The 25,800-nt window shown below is 32.4% G+C and overlaps 1 long non-coding RNA gene across 2 annotated transcripts in view; it reads left to right on the forward strand.

The window, feature by feature from the left end:
* The window catches only part of LOC134731313 (uncharacterized), a 249,071-nt gene that overhangs the window by 103,555 nt on the left and 119,716 nt on the right, over positions 1–25,800 (forward strand). The window lies entirely within an intron of this gene.

Consider the following 25,800-nt stretch of genomic DNA (forward strand, 5'->3'; position numbering starts at 1 on the left):
ACTTTGGGAGGCCCAGGTGGTCAGATCATTTGATGTCAGGAGTTCAAGACCAGCCTGGCCAACATGGCAAAACCTAGTCTCTACTAAAAATAAGAAAAGGAAAAAAAAATAGCCGGGTGTGGTGGTGCATGCTTGTAATCCCAGCTACTCAGGAGGCTGAAGCAGGAGAATCGCTTGAACCCGGGAGGAAGAGGTTGCAGTGAGCCAATATCGCACCATTGCTCTCCAGCCTGGATGACAAGAGTAAGACTCTGTCTCAAAACAAAAAAGACAATCTATGGAATGGTGAAAAATACTTGGAAACCATATATCTGATAAGGGGCTAATATCCAAAATACAAAAGGAACTGACAAAACTCAATAGCAAAAAGCCAATAATACAATTTAAAAGTGGGCGAAGAACCTGAATAGGTATTTCTCAAAAGAAGACGTTCAAATGGCCAACAAGTATATGGAACACATCACTAACAATCAGAAAAACTGCAAATTAAAAACACACTGAAATATCACCTCACATCTGTTAGAATGTCTACTATAAAATAGATTAAAGATAACATGTGTTGGAAAGGGTGTAGGGGAAAGGGAACTGTTGGACTCTAGCTGACAATGTTAATTGGTTAGCCAATATGGATTACAATATGGAGGTTCCTTAAAATTAAAAATAGAATTACTATATGATACAGCAATCCTACTATGGGGTATATATCCAACAAGATGACATTAATATGTCAAAGAGATATCTGCACTCCCTTGTTTATTGTGGCACTATTCACGATAGCCAAAATATAAGCTCAACCTAAGTCTTCATACACAGATGAGTAAGTTTTTAAAATGTTTGTATATATGCACAATGCGATATTATTAAGTCTTAAAAAAGAAAGATATTCTGCCACTTGTGACAACATGGATGAAACTGGAAAACATTATACTAAGTGAAATAAGCTAGACACATAAAGAAAAATATTGCATTATTACATCTATATGGGGAGTCTAAAAAATAGCTGAATACATAGAACAGTGGTTACCAGAGGTAAGATGGTGGGAAGATGGGTAAATTAATATCAAAAGGTACAACATTGTAGTTATGCAGAATGAAAAAATCTAGGGATCTACTGTACAGCATAAGGACCATTGTTAATAACATTTTATAGTATAGTGGAAATTCACAGAGTACATTTTAGGTACTCTTACCACACACAAAAAAGAAGAAATCTATGTTCGATGAGAACTATATTAATTTGCTTGACTATACTATTTGTTACACTATGGATGGGTATATCAAAACATTATGTTGTACACAAATATATACAATAAAATATTTTTAACAGGAAAAAATAAATAGAAATTTAAAAAGTGTCTCAGCAATGTAAACTAAAATACAGTGTGTCCAATGGAGAACTGATGCCATTAAAAATATACTGATGTGAATAAATGATTTTCTATTATTTAAAAATAAAAGCTTCATATAATTTTATATTCTGTGAGCACCAAAAATCTAGCACTACTGATATCCTTGTGAATCAGTGTATCCAATTGCATTAGCCAAGGTTCTCCAGAAAACCAATAAGATATATATAAATTCATATCTATACCAATATTGGTCATCTGCTCATCTAGCTGTCAGGTACTCTCTATAGATTTTTTTAAAATTTTAAATATTTGGCTTGTGTGAGCCTGTAGGTCAGACTGAAAGTCTGAAAATTTGAATAGTTGATGTTACAGTCTTGCATCTAAATTCCCAATGATTAGGGCAATTAGAGCAAAAGGTGGCATCTAAGGCAGGGTTTCCAGGTTCCAGTTTTGATAAGAATCTCTTTTTCTTCGGACAACTTCAGTCTTTGCTCTTAAAGCCTTCAACTGATTAGATAAAGTCGACTCACATTACAATAGTAATCTTAACTACTCAGTCTATTGATGTAAATGTTAATCACATAAAAAAAAACTTCACAGCAACATCTAGACTGCCATTTGACCAAACAACCATTAACTGTGGCCTAGCCACATTCTCATATAAAATTAGCCAACAAAACAGTATATAGGGCTGATTAATTTTTGCATGGGCTCATTACTTTTTCATAGCTTTATATGAGGACCTTGTTTATATAGTGTTGATTATATCTATGTCCCTGATTTATGCTTTTGAAGATTAAAAACAATAGCAAGTTAATGAGAAATAATGATACATAGAAAATGGTTGCACGTACAGAAATCCTAAAATATGTTTTTTATGTAAAGTTTCATTCACGATCATCTTAATCATTCTCACCCAAAAATATGTGTTGCAGTACTAGATATAAAGTCACAGTATTTTATCTCAGAGGAAAGTAGATAAGACATAAATGTTAGTGGGTCTATATGAGAGCCGTAGTTTTATTTCCCAAGTGGTTGTTATATTTATGGAATTCATTATACCATGGCATTACTCTACTGCCCAATAAAATCCCAATTGCCATGCTTTATTTCATTTTAATGGCCATTTTTTAAAGTAAATTTTCTCTTCATGCTATCTGAATGTGTACCCAGAATGTGTGTGTATATATGTGCATCTCACTTGACTTGGCACATGTCTCTGCTCGTGTTCAAGTTTCTAGTTCTATACGGTAGTATTGTAAGTGTTTTAATTCTGCTCTTTTCATTTGATTAATTCTGTTGATGAGTTTCCCACATCGCTTCTGGAAAAACACTGCTTCTTATTTTAATGTAGCTCTCATAGATTACTTACTATAGATATTGAAAGTTTGCTACCTGTTCTTTTTCTAGAAAATTTTCTGAATTTCTAAATTACTTAATTCCATAAATGTATATTTAGAATAGTTTTTCTCTTGTCACTTATGTTCTAGGACAAATCTCATTCATTAATGTATTCCATTATAGATTTTTATACTTTCATTCAATAAATATTACATTTCTAATGTATGAACCATGACAGAGTTTGAACATTTAATCTATAATGTTCTGTAAAACTATCAATTGGCCCTATACAACATGAATCTATCAAAATTTAGAACACAGTTAAATTGTTTAATAAGGAAGAAACATAGCATAGACACTAAGTACTAGATACTGTTTATTCATGCTTCTCAATTACATGTTTCTTCATGGAAGAAAAACCCAAAATTAGAAGGGTATATTTTATGCCAGTTCTTTTGTAAAATATATTTGTTAAAATTTTTGTATAAGTAGAGTAAACCTAAAAATATGAAATACATTGTGAAATACACATTTATAACATCTGATAATATAATAAAAACATGCACATGACACAAGAGATATTCCTATAATATAAGAAATACAAATACATATATATTTTTATATGTGTGTATATGTGTTTATATACATATATGAAGTATCTATAGAATCTCTGGTACTAGAATGTGATTGAATGGAACAATTAATCACTTGTGTATTTTATTTCATTGAGTCTCAGAAATGGAGATTTGTTTCTTATGATAGCCAAATATTCAAATTTAGGAATAACATTTGACCAAAACTCATATATAGGAAGGTACACATACGAGGAAAGCAACCATAAAATTGTTTGGTAGGCCTATGTGGGTTTTCTTTTTTCAGGGAATATTAGTTACAATGCTAAAAGGTACTTGTATGATACACAAAAACTATTTAATATACTTATTTTATCACGTATATTTTATTTTAAGCTTCAGTATGATGAGTCTAACTTTAACTCTTTAAAAAACTTGTAGTTACTACAATTAATTGAATTTTAAATCAAACAGATTTTAATAGCCTTTGGATTTAATAATGTACTATCCAAATATATTTGAGGATTAATGAACTTCTCAACTTTGGTCCTTTAGAAAGGAAATGATGAACTCATGCAATTTATTTTAAAAGTACATTCTTATGTTTCTTTTCATAGAATTAACTTTGCTTTCTTTTCTCCCTAACTTTTGTGTTGCAAATGTAATTTAGTTGTTTCTTGAATGTTTTTAATATAAATTATATATATGCTATTAGATTAGTTACTAAGTATAGTTTCTGAATATGTAGAGGTACAGTTATTTAAGTTTGTGTTACAGTTATTAATTATGAAATGTATGCTTCTTTTAACCAACATTTTTATTTAATAAATTAACATTAATGAATACTATATTTTCAGGTTCTTCATATTTACTTTCCACATTCTTTTTCTATTGAGATTTAATGTTAGTTCAATTCTGAATAAAACAAAAATCTAAATGGCCTCAAAGTATATTTGATTAAATCAGCATATCTAAGTGTTTTTATTTCTTCAGAATCTTGATATACTGATTTTTAGAGACATCTGCTTTCATCATTTCATCTCATGTTTGCTTTTTATAACTGAATTTCTTCCTGCTCTTTTGTCTGAAAATTAAAGTTCAGAAGTCCCAAATCAATCTCTGGCAGAGGTATTCAACTTGGAAAAAATAACTCTGTCTACTAAAAATCTGCTAGAGACATTAAAATATGTATCATAGTCCATCAAATCTTCAGTCTCTACCTAATGCATTTCCTGGAAAAAAAAACTTATAATTCGAGAGTCTAAAATTTCCTTGGAAGATAATGCGATCTTTAATGTCAGCATTTTCTATACTTAGTGTTCCTCTATCTCAAAAACCAAAGCGGCAAATACTGTGCATATGTTCTGAACAAATTTACTCAATTAAATAAAACCATTGTTTTAAGGGAAATGCTTAGTAAAGTAAGAGGTAGAATATTCATATTCAAAAGAGTTTGTATGTCTTTACACCCATGTTGATATGTGGCATGGTTGAGTGGTAACTAATCATGACATCGATATTAAACCTTTAATAAATGCAGTATGTGACAAATGAAAGTTTCTTGATCTGAATTTTTTAATAGAGAAATATATATATATTTTTCTCTCTGTTACCTTGCCATATTTTTCTAAATATTAAATATATTTTCACTTTCCAATTTAACCTATGATACATATAATATTAAATATTTTTGCCATAATACATATTGTCTTAAATATATTTTGCTAAATACTGATTATTTTGTTCTTTTTTGTCTAGGCAACACAGATACTCGTAAGTTTTAAGCTTTACATTTTTCAGCTCTCCTCTTACAAAGAAAACACATTATATATAAGCACATATATATTTTGTAATATTCAGCATCATGTAACCTGGTTATAGGTATAAATATTTCAAATAAAGAGCTTGTGAATAAGTTGTTTTTGTATACAACTTTTATTATTATTATTATTTGAGATAGAATTTCTCTCCTGTTGCCCAGTCTGGAGTGCAATGGCCCATCTTGGCTCACTGCAACTTCCACCTCCTGGGTACAAGTGATTCTCCTGCCTCAGCCTCTTGAGTAGCTGGGATTGCAGGCATGCACCACCATGCCTGGCTAATTTTTGTAATTTTAGTAGAGACGGGGTTTCACCATGTTGGTCAGGCTGGTCTCAAACTCCTGACCTCAGGTGATACACCCGCCTCAGCCTCCCAAAGTTCTGGGATTACAGGTGTGAGCCACCACACCCAGCCTATATACAACTTTTAAATGAGAAACAATACTGGAGACATTTTCGTAATTGCTGCCTCTTAGATGTCTATTAATTTTATCTGTTACCCTATTAGCTTTACTTCTAGTGCTTCTCTCGTCAAATTAAGATTTTTTCTGCTGCTCCAGTTATTATTTTTCAGTTTCCAGAAAGAATAACATAGGTGATTGCACAGATAAAGATGTGAAGTCTATATCAGAAAAATCCACTTTCATATAAAGCACTTGGAGTATTCTGTTTACATTTACTGTTATTAATGCAGTTGTTTTTGTTGTGAAACTGTTAAGCAATCTTATTTGTAAGCTGGAAAATATTATTTCTAAGAATAATAAGGATAAGTGGATTCACCACTAGATAATAGGTTATAAAGTATTTTGAATCCAGAAACCTGAAATCTTAAATGCTCCAAAATTCAAAACTTTTTGAATGCTGACATGACAAAACAAATAGAATATTCCACATCAGACATCATGTGATGTGTTACAGTCAAAATGCAGTCAAAACTTCATTTTATGCCAAAAAATAATATTTAAAATATTTTATACCATTACCTTCAGGCTATGCATATAATCTGAATATTAAATTTAAATTTTAAAAATTTGTGTTGAGATTTTGGCCCCATCTCCAAGGCATCGCATTATGTATATACTAATATTCCAAAGTCTGAAAAAATCAAAAATCTGAAACACTTCTCATCCCAAGTATTTTGGATGCAATATTCTATCTGTATATTGTGTTCTAAAACCAAACAAAACTGAGATTCACTAATTATAGGATGTTGCAAAGATAAACAATAGAGTATTCCATGGTTATTCTGTATACATAATAAAAACTATTTACCAACCATAACTATGCATTTTCAAATTAACAAGACTTTTTTCACCAGATAATAGATTTATAATTTTTTACATTTGTGTTAAGAGAACAAGGACTAATTTTCAAAAAGTATGAATGAACCAAAGTAGGTTTTCTGATATAATAAAATAATTGATATAGTTTTAAAGTTTAAAAAATTTCTAGTCAGTTTTGAGAATAATAAAAATTGATAAATCTATAACAAAAGTTATATTAAAAGGTCTATAAAATTAGATACTAGGATTTATGTGCACTAATGACTGTGTTCATTTAAAAATTATGCTGGATTTTCCTTTTCAAGATCACAGTTAATACAAAGGTTCATTTTGAACACTTTCCTCATAGAAATAAGAAGTTCTCCTGGATATTAAGACACTAAATATTCTTGCACTTTGTTACTTCTCTGATGATGTACTTTTTAACTGTTTTTAACTCTGGAAAATTTAATTATTTTAACCATTTCTTTACATTTAAATTTAATGAAATTTTGATGCTAAGAAGATGTGTTGCATATAATACTCCTAGGAATACCACCAAATATACTCTAATAAAGAATCAGTTAAAACTGTATTTTTAACTGTTATTATCATTTATACCATAATAATTTCTTGATTCAGTGTTATTAAAATAACTGTAATTAAAATGGCAGTATCACAAATATAATAAATGTTGCTAATTTATTAAGTAGTACTCAAGTGTACTGTGGTGAGTTACAAAAATGCAAGTTAAAAAGTACAAGACAATTGCTATATAGGAAATATCAACTACCTATCTTTCAACTATTAACCTTGCATATTCACAAATCCAGTGTTCTGCTCACTGAAAGTTGCTTTTTATGTAAAATAAACATTTTCCTGGAATATGTATAAACTGAATGCAGTAAACAAAAATGAAGATATATTTTATAGTTCTCAATTTTTGGTGACAGCTGAGGTCAAGAAATAAAATGAAGGCTGGACACAGTGACTCATCTTTAATTCCAGTACTTTGGAAGGCTGAGTGGGGTGGATTGTGTGAGGTCAGGAGTTCGAAACCAGCTAGAAGCAACATAGCTAGACCTAGTCACTACAAAAAATAAAAATAAAAAATCATAAATTAGCCAGGTGTGGTGGCTCGCATCTGTAGGCCCAGCTACTCGGGAGGTTGAGATGGGAGGATCACTTGAATCCAGGAGGTCAAACCTGCAGAAAGCCACAGTCATGCCACTGCAATACAGCCTGAACAGCAGAGTAAGACCCTGTCTCTAACATAAATAAATAAATAAATAAGTAAATAAATAAAACAAAATGAAGGATTCTGCATGTAAGCAGACCCATGTTATTACAAACATCTGTCCTCAATGATTTTGGTTTTAATATGATTATATGAAGCTACGACTATTGAGCATAAACACATGAAAATTGGGAATTTCGCACTTTTATATCTGTAACATTGAATTCTTCTTATTGTATTTTAATTTTTAAAGTAAAAAAATTCTTATTCTTAATTGTATAACCCTCTATTAAATTTGCATAAGTTTTCATTATATTGAGACTTATGATTTTAAAATAACTTTAGAAACAAATGAATGCATAAAAAAGCCAATTTTTACTATTATTAAAACAATCTAATCATTAGAATTAAAAACAGGTATAATATTTGCTAGGAAAATAAAATTGACCCTTGGTTCTATATCTTTTGGATACTGGTAATGTTTATCATGTATTAATTAATTAGGGAGAAAATGTGAAGACTATTTCAAGCAAGAGAAATGGCCCTCCAACAAAATAGATAGACAAATATGATTATATTTTGGTGTGTAGGCCATTAGCCAAGTGTGTTTTCGATTTTATACTATGTCCTAAGTGCAAATTAGAAGAACATATATTCCGTTATAGTTGAGTGGAGTGTTCTGTAGATGTCTGTTAGGTCCATTTAGTCAAGTTTTCTACTCCAGGTCCTAAATATTTTTGTTAGTTTTCTGCCTCAATGATTATGTCTACTATTGTCAGTGGGCTGTTGAAGTCCCCCACTATTATTGTGTGTTTATGTAAGTCTCTTTGTAGGTCTCTAAGAACTTACTTTATGAATCTAGGTGCTCCAGTGATGGGTGTATTATATATATTTAGGATAATTAAATCTTCTTGTTGAATTGAATCCTTTATCCTTATGTAATGACCTTTTGTGTTCTTTTTGATTGTTGTTGGTTTAAGGTCTGTCTTGTCTGATATAAGAACAGCAACCCCTGCTTTTTGTTGTTGTTTTTGTTTGTTTTATACACTTTCTCCAACCTTTTACCTTTAGCTTATGGGTGGCACTGAATGTGAGAGGGGCATCCTGAAGTTTGCATAGAGTTGAGTCTTCTTTCTTTACTCAACTTGCTACACTGTTCCTTTTAAATGTGGTATTTAGCTCGTTTATGTTCAAGGTTAATATCAATATATAGAGATTTGATCCTGTCATTGTGCTGTTAGCTAGTTCTTATGTATACTTGATTGTGCAGTTGCTTTATAGTGCCAATGGTCTATATGCACTTAAGTGTGTTTTTGTGGTGGCCATTAACAGTCTTTCATGTCTATGTTTAGCACTCCCTTAAGGACCTCCTACAAGCAAGGTCTTATAACAACTTCCCTTGGAATTTGCTTACCTAAAAGAATTTTATATCTCCTTTGCTTATGAATCTTAGTTTGGCTGAATATGATATTCATGGAATATCTTTTCTTTAATGATGATAAATATAGGCCCTTATCTTTTTGATCTTGTAGATTTTCTGCTAAAACATCCATCATTTGCATGATGGTGTTCCCTTTGGAGGTGATCTGCCCTTTCTGTCTAATTGCCTTCAATATTTTTTCTTTCACATTCACTTTGGAGAATCTGATAACTATGTGTCTTGGGAATGATCATCTTACATGGTATCTTTAAAAAGCTTTCTGAATTTCCTGAATTTGTATGTCATTTTTTTTCTGTTGAGTTTGAGTAAATTTTCATGGATAATATTTTCAAACATGTTTTCCAAGTTGCTTGCTCTCTCTTACTGTCTTTCAGGGATGCCAGTGGGTCATAGGTAGAACCTCTTTACATAACATTGTATTTCTTGTATGTTGCATTCATTTGTTGTTTCTTTTTTCTTTATCGTTGTTCGACTGTGTTGATTCAAACAACTGGTCTTCAAGCTCTGAGATTCTTTACTCAGCTTGGCTTATTATGCTGTTAACATCTATGACTATATTATAAAATTATTTTAGTGAGTGTTTCCGTCCTATCAGATCAGTTTTTTTGCTGTTGTTAAAGTGGTTTTGTCTTACTGGATTTCATAGATTCCTTCAAATTTCTCCCAAATCTCGATGGTCTTCATTTTCATTTAGATTCTGTATTCTGTGTCTGTTATTTTAGCTTATTTAAGAAGCATTAATGGGGAGCTAGTACAGTCTTTTGGAGGTAAGAAGAGACTCTGCCTTTTAGAGTTGCCAGGGTTTTTGCACTGGATCTTTCTCATCTGTGTGGACTGATGTTCCTTTAAACTTTGAAGTTGCTGTCCTTTAGATGGTGCTTTTTGCTTTTATATTCTTTGGTGTTCTTGAGAATTTGACTATGGTACGAGTTGGAATCAATCAACTGGTTTCATTTCTCAATTATTTCAGGTAGCCAAGGCTTAGTACAACACTCTTGGACTGCATGCTCCAGGGGAGATGGGATCAATCCTACGGCTCTGTTCTCTGGCTCTTAGAAGTTAAGGTCCTACTGCACTGGAGGGGCCAAGGTGTTTCTAGTCCACTGGTAACAATACTTGGGTGGGGGTGGTGTCAAAATGCTTCATCAAGGTGACAGTAGCAGGAACTATGCTCAGACATGCACAAGCATGCCTGTGGTGAAGGGCACTGGTGCAGTTTGCATTCTAGTGGTGTCAGGTAGGCAGTGGGGCTCAATAGACATTTTAGTGTAAGAAATAATAAATAAATATAAAAACATAGTTGGTTTTTATTATATATAGCTGGTTTTTTATTAAATAAGAAGTGTAATTAAATAAGAAGCGTATTTTTTCCCTGAGCAGAGTTTTACCATGACACTTTTAATGAGAAAATGAAGTTTCTCTGTAAAATAGCCTTACACTGGTCCAATATTTATTATTAAATAAATCATGTTATAATGCACACTTACATAAGATCTTTTTGATAATTTAATTTTGGTTGCTCTTTAATTTTTTTAACTAAACTAAAAAACAAAAAGACTACTTTTGTTTAACTAAATTAAACAAAAACAGACTAGAGAGTCAAAATAATTTCTTCTTATCTGAACTTTGTAGATTCCCCATGATAATTTGGCACACAGAAAATAGTTAAGCACATCATCACAAATAATCTTTCTTAAAGAGACAGTCTCTATCTAAGCTTGCTAAATAAAAATATTGATTCATACATGATTCTATTTTTTAAAATGCATGTTTAACACAAAGTTCAGGCAGTATTTTTTGACACATTATATCAAATAATAAGGCAATATTAAGTAATGTGGCTTCTCTGTTTATGACAATTATAGTTGTCTTTGCACTCTATTTAATCATACAAATTGATCTGGAATTATTTCTATAGTAATTCTCATAAAACAGACTTTGCCAGTGAAAATTTTCTCTAATAGAATAAGGTAAATTTGCTGAGATTGAGTTTTTTCTAAATTCATCTTAGCAGTTTGAATAATTTGAGATTCCACAATATGAAAGAGTAAGGTTAACCCACTAGCCTTGCTAGCAGAATATTTAAAAAACAAGCTTGAAACAGTTAAATCGTGTATTAATCAAAGTTTCTTATGCATGTGGCCTGTTCTCAAGACAGAAAAGACTTTAGAATTAATCAAATAAACATACATTGTTTTCAAGGTCTGAAAAATTTTGGGGGACAAAATAAGGTAGGCTACATCCAAAATCCTATGACTTCATTCTTCATTATTATTATTATTAATTTTATATCTCTATTCTTTAGATTTTTAAAAGCTATTTTTATATTATTGGTAGAATATATAAAATCTGTATTTCTTTGACCAGCATGGGATCCCTAACCAAATTAGTTAGGCTTGGCACATCTCAGAACATTAGGATCAAATGATCTGTTAATGTTTTATTAAGACTGCTTGAATTACGCCATATAGTTATGAAACATGTAATTCAAATAATAAAAAAGACACTCATGTCTAGGAGCTATTTCTAGAAACACATTTCTCTGAAATAGGATATTTCAGAATATTAATATAGCATGTTTTGTTGGTACTGAATCTGCCCATTTTTTGGTCATAATTAAGACCTATCTTATGCTATGAATTTATAAGAATGCAGCAATGCAGAGAACATGTAATAAAACAAGTGAATGGAAGAATTGAATCCTTAACGAATTGAATTCTTTGGAAAATGTTATTGCTAATGAGTTTTCAGTTTTGATTCTAATAGTTAACTTATAACTATTCATGATATAAATCATACCAAAATGTTAGCCAAAATGCCATTGGCTGTTTCTTTTTCCATATTTCACATGAATGCAAACTATATCTACACAAAATATTTTCCTGAGATTTCTTGTAATAGTTTTGAAAAATATAGTAAATAAAAATCCAACACACACAACTAAGTTTGAATTTCAGATATTCAATTACGGTTTCCTAGTATGCTTATGCAATATTTGGGGCAAACTCACAAAAAAATTATTTATTGTTTAGTTGAAGTTCAGGTTTAATTGGACTTTCTGTATTTTCTCCCACAAGCCTATTTGAAAGCCCCCAGGTATAACTTATTCAGATAGTATTGAATTCAGATCTAGGAGATTTCAATGCTTTTCCATTACTTTAAAGATAGATGGCCTTTTGTTCAGGAGATTCTTAATTAATGCTAATTGTCCCAACATGACTAATAATAGTGTCCCTTTAATCTTAAAAGTGGACCGAATTAAATATAAGTTGTAAATTTTGTGTTCTTTGATAAGAAACAAAGATAACTTGAGTTCCCACTACTCTAATGAACATTTTATGCTTCTTTCTATTTTTACTACTAGAAACATAAATGTGAATACTAAACAGATATTAGAACCTCAGTATGCTCTCCAGAGTCTACTTTTGCACAGCACAAAGTACATAATATAAAACTGGCAACATAACCTTCAGTAGAATTGGTCTCTGGTACATTAGTAAAAAGAAGACCAAAATAAAGAGAATACTTGTAAAATTATTAGCATAACTAATTCACATTGTATTCAGTTCCCACCCAATAACAAGAAACCAACCTTGGTATATTTTTTTTCAAAGGTCAGATTCATGAAGATGAGATATTAATAAAAGGGGGAATATAACAATTTAAATTGCTACAGTAAAATGGAATAACTACCTGGGCTTTTTACATTTGAACTCAGAAAATTTTAATTAAGTTTACCTTTTTGTAAACACCTCATTATCTTGTATGCATTATGTTCATGCACATACTTGAACATAATGCCTACAAGAAAATTATGTTTTGTCTGCCTCAATTTTTTTTATTCTTGGTTTCTGATTTGTCTGCTCCAATTCTGAGGTCTTGGATCTCTTTATACATTTTCCTTATTGCTGAATTAATACTGAATAGAGAACAGCTGAGAGAGAGAGAGTGAGAGAGAGAGAGAGGAAAAAAACAAGAGAGAAAGAGTGAATGAAAATTCCCTAAATTGACCCTTGTTACATTTAACTCTTTTCTTAACCTTTAAAATATAACGTTTTCTATGATAATGACTATATTTAAGTTACCCCCTCCCTGAATGTATTGTATTAACACTCCCTCTCTTTCTCTCTTCTAGACATTTCCATACATACATACACTTATTCTGGTATCTTTCATTTTTAAACCACTCCTTCATTCCACGTGCATTTCAGCATTTGCTTATCTCTTTATTATTACACTTCTCCTTCCTCTACCTACACATACTCATCCCCTGGTTCTAGTTCCCTCAGTAACTGGTACTACTGTCCAGCTAGTTACTAAACAGGAGGGAATCTGCCATGACAGTTGCTCTCCCTCATCTCTGCATCCAAATTCATACTATAAAGTCTTGCACTTTCCTCCCAATTATATATTAATTTCTTTTTGCTTCAACTGCTGGCAACCTACTCTTTCTTGGACTACTAACGTAATTTTTCATTTGGTCTGCCTACTAATTCTGTTCTACTCATTCTATTATATTTTTCCCCAAAATATACTATTACTGCAACTCTCCTGGGCAAAGTGATATCTATCTTCACAGTAACTAAAAGGCATGGAAGTATCCAAACTTGGATTCAATTCAATATTATTTGTTTAAGTTTGTTCTGTTTACTAAAGAAACTTCTGGTTTCCTGGATATTGTGTCCCTTTTGACTTGAGAGAATCAAAGTAAAATTTTGATATCTGAGCTTTTGTATCTAGGAAGCAGAAGGAAGTGAAGGAGGAGTACTATATTAATGTAATATGGGGCTGGAAGAAAAAAAATCAATTAAGTTCTCAAGAAAGAGGTTCAACATCAGACCATAAGAATAAGGAAAGTGCTGAAAATCATACTTCAAATACTGGGTCTGAGTAGCGCAAATTAAAAAATAGAATGGCCTGGCACAGTGGCTCAGGCCTGTAATCCCAGCACTTTGAGACGCCGATGGGGGCTGACCACGAGATTAGGTGTTCGAAACCAGCCTGACCAACATGGTGAAACCCCGTCTGTACTAAAAATACAGAAATTAGCCAGGCATAGTGGTACGCACCTGTATTCCCAGCTACTCAGGAGGCTGAGGCAGGAGAATCGCTTGAACCCTGGAAGTGGAGGTTGCAGTGAGCCATGGTTGTGCTACTGCACTCCAGCCTGGATGACAGAGCGAGACTGTGTCTCAAAAAAATTAAAAAAAGGAAAGAAATTAAAGAAAAGAATTCGTTTCAATTTACTTTTTAATTGTTGCATGGTTTCTTAGCCTGAGAAGTTGGTATGAATTATATGTAATGATAGAATAATAATAAATGTATCTATGGCAGTTGATAGACTAGCTGCAAGATATATCTAGGTTGTCTGAAATTTCACACTTTCACCAGAAATGATTTGAATATATTGTGTTTTTATTGGATTACATTATATATAGGGTTTATAGAATGACATTCATTATGCTTAGTATTAGTGTTTTAATGTAATTCTAAACCTTTCAGTATTTTTTAGGTAGAAAATCCAGACATATGATATATTTTTGCAGAATTTCTGAATTTTTACCATTAACCCTCAGTTGTTTTTTTCTTTTTTCTTTTTAATTTTCAAGACATCAGAAACTTTCTAACTATGCTCTTAAAATCGGGGAAAAAATAAAAAATAATAATTTGCTTTTTAACGTCTCCTTTTCCTTTCTCTTTTTCTTATATTTTCTGCCTTATATAATTTCATAAATAATAGAATGCATGTATTTTAAATATTTATTAAATAGAATGATATGAAAAAATGTATAACTAGCATAAAGAATAAATAATAATATAATAAAATATTTACAATTTGTAATGATAAAACATTTTTATACTTTTTCATTATGTTGGGCAAAATGTTATACTTTTTCTTTTTCTGCACAAAGAGAAATGTATGTTAATATTTAGGTCACAGTATTTAAATGATAATAAATTATTTTATTTCATTATAATAAATTTTTTACATTATAATAAATTAGGACTATGGGTAAAATGTAGCTATTCTTGATATTGTGTACAGATGTAGATCTGTCTCAGGCTTTGTCTATATTTCTGTTACTCAATAAATTCTTATAATCCTCTCTCTCTCACACACACACACACACACACACACAGTATTTTACATATTAATGAAGGGTAAATGCTGATAATACCTGATGAATTAATCAGAAAAAAAGGAAAAGTTAATATGATGAGTGTGATAAAGCAATGTGCAAAGACCATGTAATATTATAAATCAAAGAGAGAATTCCAGAATAGCTACTCTGGGAAATTAATGTTATCATGATGGTATTTAAAGAATAAGTTTGAGTAGTAGAGATAAAAGAAAAAGTGTTTTTTAAGGAAAAACCCATAATTAAAAATGACTAGTAATGGGTGATGATGGAAAGGCTAATGTGGTTGCTGCAGGGAGAGCATGAGAGTAAAGAGAGGCTGAAGAATTGAGGTATCCACAGGGAAAAGACTATGCAGGACTTGCATATGATGTAAATATTTCCACCTCTACTTAAGGAAAACTGAAAAATATGTGTGAGTTTTAAACTTGGGAGGGACAGGTTTATTTACTTGCTTGTACTGTGGAGAAATGTCTAAAATAAAATAATGGAGGCAGCAGTGGCTGAATGGTCTAACCAGTTAGTAGATTACTTAAACTGAATGGTCATTCCATCTTTTATGTAGCAAATATTTATGACATAGATGTGTCACCTGAGACACTTTATTCAGCTGTCATGGTGGGCATACATATTTTTGCTTTTAAATAACTTGTTTTGCTTTAAAAATGGAACTACTAGTTTTATAATTATCTATTATAAATAATATGATATTCATAGGGCTTTTTCTTACTGACAAAATACAATTCTATTACAAAAATGGCTACCATATTCAAAATTTGAATGAGAAAATGATAGCAAGAATAAGAAACTAGGTGTAATTTTGTCAATTGGAGTGAGTAGTTCCAGGAGCAAATAACTCCATAGCCAACCTACTAAGTGTGTATTTATGTAGGAGCCGCAATAACATGAGTAAGTAATACAGCTCCCATTCTTTCTTATGTAAACAAACAAACAAAACATCCCTCTCCATAAAACCATCCAATTATATGTTGACAGTGGATATACCCATTCACTTCTCCATCAAATGGCAGTCTCAATTTCATATCAATACAAAATTTACAACATACTATTGTAAGAATGAATATTGATTGTGGGAAACTATTTGAAGGACCCCAAGAAATTACACAGAAGAATAGAAAATAATATGGAGTTTTTAAAAAAGTGTTGGAAGTACAGCAAACACTATATTTAAAAAATAAAAACAAAGAAAAAAACAACAAAACGATCTTTCCTCACCTCAAAATCTCGAAGAGTTGTGCAGAATAAAGTACATATTTCCTCAATGTTAGAGTAGAATTCCAAGCAGGGTTTTTCCCTATGTTAATTTTCATTGACTATATTCCTTAGGTGCTTTTATATTTTACTTTATTATGCCTACTTTAAAATGAAGACCAAGTTTGTCTTTATGGAATAAGTTTACTTCTCACTCATATCACAGTAAAAAGTAAGTCCTTGGCCGTCCCTGGCAGTTCCTCAGGGATGTGAGTTCCCCCTGTTAATGGTTTTGTCACATGAAGCCTTTGCTCACAGTTCAAAGCCTGGAGGAGAGACAACACGGGTCAGGCACACAGGTTTTAATTGCCATGGCCTGTAAATGACTTACACTCCTTCTCCTTACATTCCACTGGCTAATCTCAATTATATGGATCTTCTAAACTACAGGCAAGACTGGAGAATAATGATTTGTTGGCTTAGAAGAGGAAAATGAGAGCTTAACATTTTGTCGACTTGAGAATCAGTAGCAAATTAAAAGTATGTTTTGGCACTTATTTTTTGAAGCATTTATTATTATAATTTATGGTTATAATTATGCATGTCTGCTTTCCCTATATAGATCACTCTCATTTTCAAGGCAGATTTCTGTTAGATCTTTTACTTCCTTTCCAGAAGACAAGGGCACTCATTTGAAAATATGTGACTGAGAGCAAAATCTGAGCACCTATTTTGATGTGTAACTGAAAAATAAATGCAGATTATATTGTATAAAACAATGAACACTTAGATTACTCTTATCTGGAATAGTATATGTCAAAAAAAAAAGCTAAGGAGACCATCTGGTATAGGTAAAAGCTAAGGAGACTGTTTCCTCAAGGTTAAATGAATCACCAAACGTTATGACAATAAATAATATCAAAGTTATTTCTAGAAAACCCTTCATGATCCTAGTCCAGTGACTTCCCTTCCATATTGTTGTTTCCTTACAGGTATATTTCAGCTGAAATGTTTTAAAAACTGTATTGTTTTACTAATACACACATATATGTATGATTTACGAAATAAAATGTAGGCTCATGACAACTGGGATTTTGTCATTTCTAGGGCAACATAAACTTGTATGGTTCATTCTCATTACTGAGTATAATTGAGAATTTATCTCTTGAGTATTTTACAAGCATTTATAAATGTAAATGATTTGGAAATTATCAATAGCATTATAATGCTAGATATAAACTAAGGTGAGCTCAGCAGTCAGCCTTAATATCCTCAAATATTTAAAGCAAATGCATAGATGTGTATGTTTAAGTGTGTGACGATAAGATTAAAAAAGTTAAAGAAAGAAGAAAGATAGGGAGACTAAAAGATTAATATTTAACTTAAGATATTGCAAACATAAATGAGAAAAGAACAGTCTAAATAAATGTATACAGTCTATATAAATGTATACAGTCTATAAATATATAGACTCTATGTAAAAAGAGAGAGTGGTTTTTTTTTGCTGTTTTGAGCTTTTCTATTTTTCAACATTTCCTTTTCAATATCTTGTTAAATAGTTATCGCTGAAGTATTTTTATGTTATTATTTAGAATTGACACCAAACTTCTGATACTAGAATTCTGTTAACTTGAGAATAGCTTCAAGCACAGGGAAATTTATTCTAATGAGTGGATTTTTTCAAAATGTGTTTGGAGGAATGTTGAAGAGAAAAACCAGCAAAGAGATTTTTTTTTCTTCAAATATTCCAGTAAGACCTAAAATTAAATCTGTGATTGTTACTAATATGATTAATGTTCTATTGTTTTGACAGTTTTTTTATATCATAGATCAATCTCTTAAAAAGAAATAGCAATACAATTCAGTGATTTAGTTACTCAGTCTGATATAATGTGTATAGAAGCATTACAATTTATAACCATTCATCTTCTTGTAGCTTTTTTTTATTTTTTATTTATTTACTTTTTTGAGATGGAGTTTTGCTCTGTCACCAAGCTGGAGTGCAGTGGTGCAATCTCGGCTCACTGCAACCTCTGCCTCCTGGGTTGAAGCCATTCTCCTGCTAAAGCCTCCCCAGTAGCTGGGACCACAGGTATGCGCCACCACCACACTCAGCTAATTTTTTGTATTTTAGTAGAGACGAGTTTCACCATGTTGGTCAAGATGGTCTCTATCTCTTGACCTCGTGATCTGCCTGCCTTAGCCTCCCAAAGTGCTGGGATTACGGGAGTGAACCACTGTGCCTAGCCTTCTTCTGGCTTTTTAAATGTATTATCTTATTTCTTTATAACTGAGGTAAATGCTTCATTTGTGGAAAAAAATGAATTAAAGAATGTTTATTTGTTCCTGAGTCTTCCACGTTCTCTACTTTATGCAAGGTTTTATATATTGGCTTTTGGATTAGCTGTTCTTTCTCTTTTTATTTATTCTGTTCTTTCTCCATTTATTTTTTTCATTTGTTCTCACTTACAACAGCACTGTCCAGTTATGAAAGTATCAAGATGTAGAAGAGATTTTGAGAGTTTGCCCTGAATTTAATTCAGAACAGAGTTTAGAATCTGACTTGACACTTAATAATTAGATAATCGAATTAAATTAGACAATCTGAGGTTGAGTACCTTGATTTGAGTATTGTTAACGTAAAATGTAACACTATATATATTCATCTGACATTTATATAGGATGGTATCCCAAAGAGCCAATGATGTTGTTGATATGGTTTTGCTGTGTCCCCACCCAAACCTCATCTTGAATTGTAGCTCCCATGATTTCCACATGTCATGGGCGAAACCTGGTGCGAGGTAATTGAATCATGGGGGAGGGTATTTCCCATACTGTTCTCGTAATAGTGCATAAGTTTCATGAGATCTGATGGTTTTATAAAGGGGAGTTCTCCTACACACTCTCTTTTGCCTGCCTCCATGTAAGACACGACTTTGTTCCTCCTTGCCTGCCACCATGATTATGAAGCCTCCCCAGCCATGTGGAACTGTGAGTCAGTTTAACCTCTTTCATTTATAAATTACCCAGTCTCAGGCATGTCTTTATTAGCAGCATAGCGATGGACTAATACAGCTGCCATCAATGAAATTATAGTCCAATATTATATTAAATGTATGTCATCTTAGTAAACATAATCATCACAAATATGGATTGTTTGACTTGATTTGAGGTATGAAAGAGCTAAGTGAAAATAATAAAATGTTAATTGATTAGTGGCCCAAATAGAGAGGTTAAGATGTCATGAAAACTAAAAGACAGATTTTCATGAAACAAAGACATCAATTATTTCAAATAGTGGTGAGCTATCAAAATTTAGGCATATTAAAAGTTGCTCTTTGGAGTAAAAATCTAGAAGTCACTTGTTACAAGAGAAGGGATATTTTATTGGAATAGTAGGCCATAGATGCATGTTGGATTGAACTGAAGAGAGAAAAAAATTCTAGTTTTCTGTAAGTGTGAATTAAAAACAATAAAAATGGTGGACAAATTGTGAAATAACTAAATTTCAAAACCAAAACGTCATCTTAAAAATACTGAAAGACAAAAATAAAGGTCAAAAAATTGAGAACTTTCAATGAGGTGCTATAAATAGAAATGCAATCACCACATAATATTAAAGCACTATTATAAGAATACAGAAACATTAAAAATAAGAAAACAGAAAAATTTCTATATTATATAAGTATATATACACAATGAGACTGACCAAAACAAGCTGGTTGATATCTGAAAATAACTTAAAGCAAAGGCTATGAGAAACAAACATGCAAATTTTGCAATTATGAGGAATGAAATCCAATGAAATGATACAATAATTTAAAATATTTCTATACCTGAAAGAATACCTAAATTATATAAAGATAGAGAAAGAAAAGGCTAAATAGACGAATTCACACAAACCATTGTGAGATTGTAATATAAGTCAGTGTATAAGTAGTAGTACATGCAGGTAATCATAAAGCATATAGATTTGGAAAACATGCATAATAAAATAGATCTAAAGAATGTATATTAAACATCAAACCCCAAAAAGCAAGATATATATTATTTGATATGCATATGGAATAGTTCACAAAGTAATCATTTTTTGACCCATAAAATAAGTCTAAACAAATATCAAAAAACTGACATAAAGAAAATGTGTTGTCTCACCAGAAAGAATAAAGTAAGAAATCAAGTTTAAAGAGATAATTAATATTGCCTTCTATATTTTTGGATAAGTACTTTATCAACATCTTTGTGACAATAAGCTCTCATAACAATATTTAATAAACAACAACTTGTAGAGGAAATGGCCAAGTCACTGGAAAAAATAAGAATAGAAAATGGAAACAGTCCCACATCCATTAAATAGATAATTTTTAAAATTGAAATTATAAACACCAAGGAAATGCCAGGCCCTGGTGAATTAACCAGAGAACTATCAAATACATTTAAGAAAAACAATAGCACCGTTATCACACAAAATGTACCAGGAAATTAAAAATACCAGAAACTTTTTTTTTTTTTTTTGACAGAGTCTCGCTCCTTCACCCAGGCTGGAGTGCAGTGGCACAATCCCAGCTCACTGAAACCTCCACCTCCTGGGTTCAAGCAATTCTCCTGCCTCAGCCTCCTAAGTAGCTGGTATTACAGGCACCAGCCAGTATGCCTGGCTAATTTTTGTATTTTTAGTAGAGATGGGGTTTCACTACATTGGCCAGGCTGGTCTCAAACTCCTGACCTCAAGAAGTCTCCCCACCTCGGCCTCCCAAAGTGCTGGGATTACAGGCTTAAGCCACCGCGCCCAGCTGGAAACCTTTTTACAAAGTCAATATTATTATGATTGTAATGCTTAACAAGGTCATTACAAGCACAAATAATTTTAGACCAATCCATATTGTAGAGGCAAAATTTGAAAACAAATTATTATAAAACAAAATAAAATGACATGTATAAAGGGATAGAGACACTTTGAATAGATCATACAAGATGGAACACTGGAATTCAACAACAACAAAAAAGTGACAGAGAATACTTAAAACAAGGAAAGAAAATCAAGTGAGGCTGCCTCCCTGGCTGAGATGGGCTGAGAATTGAGGGAGACTCCCCGGTATAAGCAAATGGTAAGCGAGAGACCCACAACAGTTGACATTTCCACCATGAACTTCTACAATCCTAGACATGGGAGAGCACTTTGACCCTTGCAGGCCCTGAACCTAATATAAGGAGCTGCCAGGAGAATCTGTGATGACATTGCCCAAGGAAGAAAGCTTGCCCTGGGTTCCACATATTCCCTGAGACCTAAACAGCTTCAGCAAGGTGCCTTTTTAGAATGTCACATCCAACGTGCTGTACACTGTACTGGAGTCTTGTGGTGCTGGGACTGAGGTGCTGAGAAACACAAGCTGCTAGACCTGGGGTTCAGGTGTGAGTGACCATGGCTACTGCATCTGGGTGTGAAAGCCACGAGGACTGAGGTGTGAATGGTGCATGTACTGTCTACTGTTAGCCTAGGCTGCCATCACTGAAGGTGGCATTGCCTGCCCAAGTGACAGGCCCCAACCATGCTGCTGCCTCTGACCCAAGAACACTTCCAGTGGCCTGAGAATCATCCCACCTCTGCCTCTCACAGCCAGCACCCGTACACACCATCAGGGGACCTAAAGACATGTCAGTCTGTCCTGGTTTGACACTCACCCCCAGAGTAAGTTTGACACTTACCCCTGTTGTGGGTGAGAGACCCACAACAGTTGAGATTTCCACCATGAATTCCTATAATCCTAGAGCCTAGTGGGAGCCAGGTGATTGCCCAGCCAAGTCCACCACCACTGATACATGAACATTACTCTCAGGAGTCTGAGATTGAGCCTACCGACTCAGCCACTATCACCATAGCAGGCATCTAGTTGCATATACCACCTGCAGACCTGAAGACTTGCCTGCATAGCCATTCACAGCCACTGCCAATACCTGTGTACACGGCTTGGAACCCAAAGGGCCTTTATGCCACAGCCACTGCACACCATCTGCCCACGGTCCTGAGAACTGTTCCATCTGCCTGGCCCACTGCTGCAATTATCAGCATCAGTGTAAGCCACCTTAAGGTCCAAGGATTGGCCTGCCTGGCCCCACTACTGGTGATAGTGTGTGCCACCCTGGGGCAGCAAGACAGCCATGATCAGCCCACTACTTCCACCACTGGGGCCTGAAGACGAGCCTACCTGGGTGTCCCACTTCCCAGAAAACCTGCACCACAGCTTCCACTAATAACTGAACTCTAACCATTGAGGAAATCGTAGATAACGCTAATGCCACTGACAGCCAAAGAAGTGATCCAGAGATTAAACTATTGCATGCATTCAGAATCAAACTCAAAGTACCCTATGGAGCCAACACCATAGATTCATAATAAGGAAACATTTTTCACCTAGGAAAGCAAAATTCCGAAAAGAGGAGAAAGCAAGTGTTACACTGGATACACACATGTCACCATAAGGACAAAGGAAACATAAAAATCAAGGAATTACGGCAACTCCAAGGAACTCAATAATTCTCCAGCAACAGATTCTAATCAAAACAAACTCAGGAAATGGAGGGAAAATCATTCAAATCATTAATTCTAAAGAAACTCAGTGAAATATAAAATAATTCTGAAAAAGTATGCAAATAAATTTGAAAAATAATTCAGAATATGAATGAGAAATTTACCAAAGATATAGATACCATAAAAAAGAAGGAAAAAAAAATGCTGACTGCAAAAATTCCTTGAGTAAAATACAAAATACATTTGAAAACCTTAACAATAGACTAGGTCAATTGCAAGAAATAAACTCAGAACTTGACAGTTGTTTTGAAATAACCCAGTAAGATACAAATTTAACCAAATAATAAAAAGAAAGAGAAATGAAATAAATAATGCCACTGTAGGAGAGCACCAAACCACAATAATAAACAATAAAAGAGAAAAAAAAAAGAAAGAAAGAATGTGCCAAAAAAACCCCAGAAAATAATTAGCAATATCAAAGGAACAAAAGTTTCTGTGTAAGTAATAACTTTCAATATAAATGGATTAAATTCTCTACTTAAAAGATATAAATGTTCTGAGTAGATAAGAAACCATAATCCAGCCATATGCTCTCTACAAGAAATGCACTTTACTTGTGAAAACACATATAGACTGAAAGTAAAGGGATAAACAAATATTTTACACAAATAAAAACTAAAAGTGAGCAGGAGTAGCTATATTTACATCAGATAATACAGACTTTAAGCCAAAAACTGTAAAAAAAAAAAAAAGACAAAGAACATCATTATATAATGAAAAAAGAATTAAGCAAGATAATGTAACAATTCTAAGTATACATGCATCCAACATGATGCACCCAGATTCATAAAGCAAATATTACTAGATATAAAGAGAGATAGACTCCAATACGGTAATAATGGGGCACTTCAACACCTCACTCTCAGCATTAGACAGATCATGTAGACAGAATATCAATGAGGAAACATTGGATTTAAACTCGACTTTAGACCATTGATCCAAGAGATATTAACTAAACATTTTATCCAACAACTACAGATACACATTCTTCTCTTTAGTATGTGGAACATTCTCCAGAATAGATTGTATGTTAGGCCAAAAAACAATTTTTGAACACTTTTTAAACATTGATATTATATTAAGTACCTTCTCAGACCAAAATTGAATAAAACTAAAACCAAAAATAAAAATCATTATCAAGAGGAACTTTGGAAACTTTCCAAAACATAGAAATTAAATCAGAAGCTTCTGAATAACCACTAAGTCAATGGAGAAATTAAAATGGAACTCAAAACATTTCTTGAAACAAATGAAAATGGAAACACAAGTTCAAATCCTGTGAGATGCAGCAAAAGCAGTACAAAGAGGGAAATTTGTAGCAATAAATGCTACATGAAAAACATAGAAAGATTTTGAACAAACAATCTAACAATGTACCTCAGTGAACTAGAAAAGCAAAAACAAACCAATCCAAAATTAACAGAAAAAAAGAAATAATAAAGATCAGAGGAGAACTAAATGAAATAGAGATCTAAAAAACAGTACAAATAACCAATGAAAAGTTTCTTCTTTGAAAAGATAAAATTAATAAACTGCTAGCTTGACTAACCAAAAATTCACAACAAAATATTAGCAAACAGAATTGAAAAGCAAATATAAAAGTTAATGGATCATGCATGATCAAATGACATTTCTTCAAGGGATGCAAGGATGTTTTAACATATACAAATCCATACACATAATATACCACTTTAACAGAATGAAGAATAAAAACCTTAAAGTCATCTGAATAGACAAAGAAAAGGCATTTGATAAAATTCAAAATCCCTTCATATGAAAACTCTCAACAAACTAGATATAGAAGAAATATATCTCAAAATAATAAATGCCATTTGTGACAAACCCACAGCTAATATCATACTAAATAGGGAACAATTACAAGCCTCTTCTCTCAGAACTGGAACAAGACAAGGATATCTACTTTCACAGTTCCTAATCAACATACTACTGGAAGTCTTAGCTAGAACAATTAGGCCAGAAAAGTAAAAAAAGAAATTTAAATTAGAAAAGAGGAAGTCAAATTATTTCCTTTTTTTTTTTTTGGAGATGATATGACCTTATATTTAGAAAAAATCCAAAGACGTCACCTAAAACTGTTGAAACTGATAAGCAAATTCAGTAAATGTGTAGTATACAAAATTATCATACAAATATCAGTAGTGTTTTTATGCATTGATAATGAAATAGCAGAAAAAGAAGTCAAGAAGAAAATGCTGTTTAAAATAGCTACAAAATAAAACAAAATATTTATGAATAAAGTTAAACAAGTATGTGAAGATCTCTACGTAAATATGAATACTACAGTGCATTGATGAAATAAATTGAAGAGAAGAAAAATGGAAAGATGTTTCATGCTCACAAAGAGGAAAGATTAATATCAGTAAAATGCCTATAATGCCAAAAGCAGTCTACAGATTTGATGCAATCCTGATCAAACACCAATGTTATTTTTCACAGACACAGAAAAAAAAAATCCTAAAATTCGTATGGAAGCAAAAAAAGAGCCATAATAGCCAAAGCAATTCTGAGCAAAAATAAGAAAGCTGGTGGCTTCACATTACCTGATGTCAAAATATATTACAAGGCTATAGAAACCAAAACAGAATGGTATTGGTATACAAACAGACACATAGATTAATGGAACAGAATAGAGCACACGACAGTAAATCTACGTATTTATCACCAACTGATTTTTGACAAAGGCACGAAGAAGATACAGTGGGGGAATTGATGCCTTTTTCAATAACGGTGCCAGGAAAATTGAATAGTCATATGCAGAAGAATGAAACTGAATCTCTATTTCTCCTCATATACAAAAAGCAACTCAAGATGAATTA

The sequence above is a fragment of the Symphalangus syndactylus genome, chromosome 15 (genome assembly GCF_028878055.3).
Source record: "Symphalangus syndactylus isolate Jambi chromosome 15, NHGRI_mSymSyn1-v2.1_pri, whole genome shotgun sequence".
Classification (NCBI taxonomy): domain Eukaryota; kingdom Metazoa; phylum Chordata; class Mammalia; order Primates; family Hylobatidae; genus Symphalangus; species Symphalangus syndactylus.